This window comes from Microtus ochrogaster, linkage group LG4, assembly GCF_000317375.1.
Source record: "Microtus ochrogaster isolate Prairie Vole_2 linkage group LG4, MicOch1.0, whole genome shotgun sequence".
NCBI lineage: Eukaryota > Metazoa > Chordata > Mammalia > Rodentia > Cricetidae > Microtus > Microtus ochrogaster.
In genome coordinates this window covers 55946678-55953014 of record NC_022030.1, presented here as the reverse complement: position 1 = coordinate 55953014, position 6337 = coordinate 55946678, and the positions used below count along the sequence as shown (strand labels likewise).

The window sequence follows — 6337 nt, the reverse complement described above, 5'->3', positions numbered from 1 at the left end:
GAACTCACAGAGATCCGCCTGCCTCTGCCTCCCAAGTGCTGGGATTAAAGGCGTGCGCCACCACCGCCCGGCTCATAGGTGGTTTTTAAACATAAAGCAAAAAAGCTAGTCTACAAACCACAATCCCAGAGAATTTAGACAACAATGTGGACATTAAGAGAGACTTACATAGATCTAATCTACATGGGAAGTAGAAAGTAGAAAAAGACAAGATCTCCTGAGTAAATTGGGAGCATGGGGATCTGGGGGAGAATTAAAGTGGGAAAGGGAGAGGCAGGGAAGGGAGCAGAGAAAAATGTAGAGCTCAATAAATATCAATAAAAAATGTATAAAAAAAGAAAACTGATTGATAATGGCTCAATTTGCCAAGATAAGGGATACAACAAAAGAAATGGGTTTGGAAAAGTAGATAATTCATGTGGAACATGCATGGGATGTGATTATACTTGTGAGAAATCCATGTGGAAATATCAAGGATGCAGAAAAAAACATGGGCCTAAAGCATGTGGTGCTATAAAACTGTCTCTCAGAGCTTTTTGGTGATGTTGAGACTGGCCTCCCAGTGAGACTACCCAGATGGAAGGAGAATGGCAAATAAGACCATCTTGGATACAACCCTGGGTAGCAAATAAAAAAGGAGGGAGCTATGCAAAGAAAATGAGAAGAAAACTGTGGATGTATGTAACAGGATTAACAGTTTTCAGGTTGCGAGTCTCCCCAAGTCTTCCCAGTGCCTTTGACATAAACTCAAGCTTTGGAAGAGCAGCAGTGGGTATCTTCATTATATAAGTAATGCTCTAGAATAAGGCTGGAATCAGACTATGCTATGGCTACATTTAGGATGCCTAGTCAGATCAATGTTAACGATCACCCCCAAACTTCATGGCTAACATTTTACAGCGAGGAGAGTATTTAAATGTTCTGAGAGACTCAGAATACGGCCACGGGAGCCATTGGTACGCTGGGTATCCTTGAGTAAAATCTAAGGAGAGAACTACAAAATCTCTATCTCTGTTAAGGGCCCCCACCCAGGGAAAGCCAACTTCGTGCAGCTGCCCAGGTTTTGGTGTCCAGGGCTGATTTCTAGCCAGAGGTTGCCAGCTGCAGAGGGCGGGGCTCTATTTTGGGCTGCCTGCTGTCCCTGAGCCTGGCCGAGTCTGGTTTGAGCAGCATGCAGCCCCAGTGACTCACACACCCATGCAAACCGCCTGTGGCTCAGTGGCATAGCCTCAGAAAACCAACCACAGGCCAGCTCCCTCCTCACCCCATTACACTGGGATAAATAAATAAAGATCCTGCCAGCAGCCGCACAGGCTGATAGCAACCAGATGGAGAGAGAAAGGCACGGACAGGGCCAGGGAAAGGAACTCCCTCCAGCAGAACAGCCTGCAAGGGGCTGCACCAGCCCGATCACTCTAAGTGTTGTCTTTAACATAGTCATAGTGCCATGTAGAACAGTCTCCAATTCCTTGGCTTTTCTTCCACTCCTAAAGGTGCCTCTCAGCCTCTAGTCTTGGGTAATGGTGTACTTGGGGGATCTTAGCCTATCTAAGGATTACCCAACAAACACCATACCCAACCCTGAACTATCAACATTACTGGGTGAGTTCCAAGATGTCAAAGATATTTAACCATTGGATGAGGGTTACTTCCCCATATTTGATCTTTATGCTTAATTCTTCTCTTCAGAAACTCTGATTTATCCAGGTACACACCTTTAACCCCAGTACTCAGGAGGCAGAAGCAGGTAGATCTCTGTGAGTTCCAAGTCAGCCTGAGCCACATAGCAAATTTTCCCTTTAGTTGGGTCATTAGCGATATTGGTGTTCATAGGTTCTCGGAAAGTGAAAATTTAGAGGTTGATTTCTCATTGTTGTATTTCTCTGTTTGATTGTGTTTGTTTTGTTTTTTGAGACAGGGTCTCTATTTAGCCCTGTCTGGCCTGCAACGAGCCATGGAGACCTCTCTTGAACTCAGAGATCTACCTACTTCTGCCTCCTAAGTGCTGCGGTTAAAGGTGTGTACCTGGCTAAATAAGGGTTTATGAAGGGAAGAATTAAGCAAAAGATCAAATATAGGGAAGTAACCCCCATCCAGTGGTTAAATAATCTTCTCTAGGTTCAGTATCCCAGAACTCTCGCTGCCCTCCCGCCCCTGTCCTCTACGAATCTACAGCCTTTTGCCTAGCAGTATTTCCAATGGGAATAGAAGTGGCCCCAGGCCCTGACCGCATGGCCGTTGACACTAGCCTGGCCTTCTTGCCTGTTCATCCCAAACTGTCTCCTGGGTTTGTTTATTTTCTATTGAATGTTGTTTATTTTGATGGCACATCCTTTCAGTCCAGTCTCGGGTGACCTCCTGACCCTTTTATGTCCTGTTTATAGGACCCTGGGCAAGCACAGTAACTGAAAAGATGCTATAGCTCCACAGCCCAGTATCAAACCTTCCCATTCTAGCAGCTATACAGGACACTCTGAAGATAGAACAGGCACCCCAGAGGTCACAAAAATTCTCATCACCCAAGTGGTCATGGTTCCCTTGACTGGTGTGTACAGCCAGTTAGACTAGTGAGATACATACAACAGGGATGGATGGGGATGGCCTTAAGCATACAGACTTCAGCCCCTTAACTGCTGGGGCTCATTTCCTTATCTTCAAAATAGAAAATCTGAGACTGGTGAGGTGGCCCAGAGAGCAAAAGAGGTTGCCACCAAACCTGATGACCTCGACCCTCAGAACCCACACGGTAGAAGGAGAGAAATGGTTCCTACAAATCCTCTGACACCCCCCCCCCACACACACACACTTTTTTTTCTATGTAAGCTGCTTGGTACTCATTCTAGCTCAGGGCAGCCTAAAACTCATGGTAATCTTCCTGCCTCAGCCTCCTTATGACTAGGATTTTACAGGCTTGAGCCATACACATGACTTGGGTGTTGTGTTTTGGAACCAGCTACTTCAATAAATTCTCTCTGGTCTCCTGGGATCTGAGTGGATCGCAGTCAAGTCTCACAGAATTAAAAACATAAAAGGAAAAAATCTGGGAGACTATAGCCTTCTGGTTTTGTTTTTTGTTTGTTTGTTTGTTTGTTTGTTTGTTTGTTTCAAGAAAGGGTTTCTCTGTGTATTCCTGACTTTCCCGGAACTCACTCCATAGACCAGACTGGCCTTGAACTCAGAGACCCACCTGCCTCTCCTTCCCCAGTGTTGGGATTAACACCACCACCCAGGGCCTTCTGTTTTTCAAAAGTGTGATGTTTAAGAATAGTATTTATTTGTTTGTTTATTTGTTAAGTGTGTGTGTGTGTGTGTGTGTATGTGTGTGTGTAGGTCAGAGGATAGTTTGCAGGAGTTGGTTCTCTCCTACCCTGAGGGTCCTACTTTGAATGTAGGTTATCAGGTTTACAACCGCATCAAGTGCTTTCTTTACTCACTGAGCCATCTCTCTGACCCTTCATTATTTATTATTTTATATTTTATTTTTTTTAACAGCAGGTTCTCACTATGTAGCTAGGACTAACCTTAAACCCACAATGCAGCCCAGGCTTGCCTCTAACTCATGGTCCTACCTTAGCTTCCCAAGGACTGGGATTTCAGCTTTGTGGTACCTAACCAGAGCAACTTTTATTTTTACACACACACACACCAACACCCTATGGGCACCTGATTCTACATGCTTTCTCTTACCATTCTACAGGGCTTTCTCTCCCATGACAGCATGAAAAAGATGAGCCTTCAATTTTACAAATGAGATGGTAGTGGTTCTGAGGGAAGTAATTTGTTCCAGACTATAAAATAAACCTTGAGAATCACAGACTTCCTCAAATACAACTCTAATAAGCAACACTGCATCCTTGAGACACATTGCCACAATTTTCACAAGATCTCCTTGGCACAAATGAATTAAAATATTCAAAAAACATATTAAGACTCTACTACTAGCCACTACCATCCATGTGAAGGATATAGAAATGCATTCATCCAGTCCTTGATCTCAGAAATGTTCACAGGTCAGTGCAGAGGAAAGCTACAGTCTTGCAGACAACATATAAACAGTAAGTGGCAGCAGAGACAGAATTTTAGTAGCATTTTAGTAGCAGAGGAGGATTATGCTTACAAGGAAGGTCTAGAAAAGCCTACCAAGAAACTGAAGCTAATGCTTAAAAAGATAAATAGAACCAGGCAGTGGTGGCGCACACCTTTAATCCCAACCCAGGGGAGGCAGAGGCAGGTGGATCTCTGTGAGTTCAAGGCTGGCTTGGTCTATAGAGCGAGTTCCAGGACAGCTAAAGCTACACAGAGAAACCCTGTCTCAAACAACCAAAAGAAAGAACAGGGTAGATAAGGAGAAGGTACTATGCATTCCCAACAAAGGGAGAATGTATGCAAAGACACAGACAAGCGAAAATAGCATTTGGGAAAAGTCAAAGTCATTCCATATAGCTGGCACAGAAAGCACATAGAATGTGTAGAAGCTAAGCTGAAAAAGTATGAGGCAGGGAAATTAGCTTTGTACAGTTTCAGTAAGTAACTGAGGGAAGGAATTAGCATGTCACCCTTAGACTACATTAACCTCTTTTCAAGTTCAAATTAATAGAGAGAAAAAGTCACTGAGAGAAAGGTGGCCTTGAGAATCGCTTACAAGTTCTGGTTTAATAATCTTTTTCCCCAACAAAAACTAACACCTGGGGCCAGCAAGATGGTTCACTGGGTAAAAGCATTTGCCACGTCAGGCAGTGGTGGCACATGCCTTTAATCCCAGCACTCGGGAGGGAGAGACAGATGGATCTCTGTGAATTCTAGGACAACCTGGTCTACAGAGTGAGTTCCAGAACAGTCAAGGCCAAGAAACCCTGTCTCAAAAACAAACAAACAAAAGCACTTGTCACACAATCCCAGGAAACATGTGTCCCCACTTATGTACACCATTCACACATACACATAGTAATAAATAAAATACATAAACCGGCAGTGGTGACACACGCCTTTAATCCCAGCATTTGGGAGGCAGAGACAGGCGCATGTCTGTGAGTTTGAGGCCAGCCTGGCCTACAAAGTGAGTTTCAGGACAGGCTCCAAAGCTACAGAGAAACCCTGTCTTGAAAAACAAACAAGCCGGGTGGTGGTGGCGCACGCCTTCAATCCCAGCACTCGGGAGGCAGAGGCAGGCAGATCTCTATGAGTTCGAGGCCAGCCTGGTCTACAAGAGCTAGTTCCAGGACAGGCTCCAAAGCCACAGAGAAACCCTGTCTCGAAAAACAAACAAACAAAAAAAACAGAAAAACAAACAAACAAGTAAATAAAACACGCGTGACTCCTCCTCCTGCAGAATATGAGTGCTCCAGTACAAGGATGGAGAACCCACATCACACTTTTTTCTCTGAGCGTTAAGACTCTGGGTGTGAGAGCTCAGCCATGGTTCAGAGGAAGACCTGAAAGTTCTCAACCAAGAATACTTGCTTTATGCCTCTCCCTGTGGAAAATGCTAACTTTCCCCTTCAGGAAAGGTATGAGACATAGACTTTGTCCATGAAAAGTTTATAATTAGCTTAAATGGCAAAACATAAAAATGAACAATCCATATATAATATTATAAAAGCATTGTCTGCTTTCAGCATAAAGTAACAACGTGGGTAACCGATACGTATAAATTTAAAATGGAGCAACAATACCAAGATACTACCCACATAACCAACAAGTTCCAGAAGAGTCGAGAAGGGAAAGACCAATATTGACTGGTATTATCAAAGGTCACTATTATTAATACTCCCACTGTTTGGCATTCAGTGAATATTTCTTTTGGCTAAGCTCAATCCTTAGAAGGGAAACCTAGGCAGAAGCTTCTGACAGGCCACAATTATCTACTCCCCATTCATTCCTGTGCCAGTCCCCTTGTATAAACACTGTGATTTTCCACAGCCTGGTGTGCCCACAAGACAGTCCCCAAATGGTAGCCCTGGGCTCTTTACACCTTCCTCTATCGCTGGATGCTAAAGAGACCAGACAACGAACAAATGACCACCCTTCTACACAATTCAGATCTCAACAACAGAAGTTAATACTGGCCAACCCACCTTCCCAACATTAAAGAATTTTAAATGACATATCACATGCCATCTTAACAGTGATGTTGAGGAGGAAAAGCCCACTTTTGCCTTTTCACTTCTGTCCCCACCTTCTCTACACACATCTCAAGCTTCATCAAACTTTCCACAGGCAAGTTTTTCAGGCAAAGGGCTTTCCAACCACACAAGCCACGTAACGCCCAAAATGCAGGTTGCCACCCAGGCACTCTGCCCAAACTTGAAGAATAAGAGGAGGAGGAGGAGGAGGAGGA

General features: G+C 44.1%; 1 protein-coding gene across 3 annotated transcripts in view; it reads right to left on the bottom strand.

Annotated features, from left to right (window-relative positions):
* Positions 1–6337, bottom strand: part of Nhej1 (non-homologous end joining factor 1) — a 103785-nt gene that overhangs the window by 80600 nt on the left and 16848 nt on the right. The gene's annotated exons all lie outside the window — the stretch shown is intronic.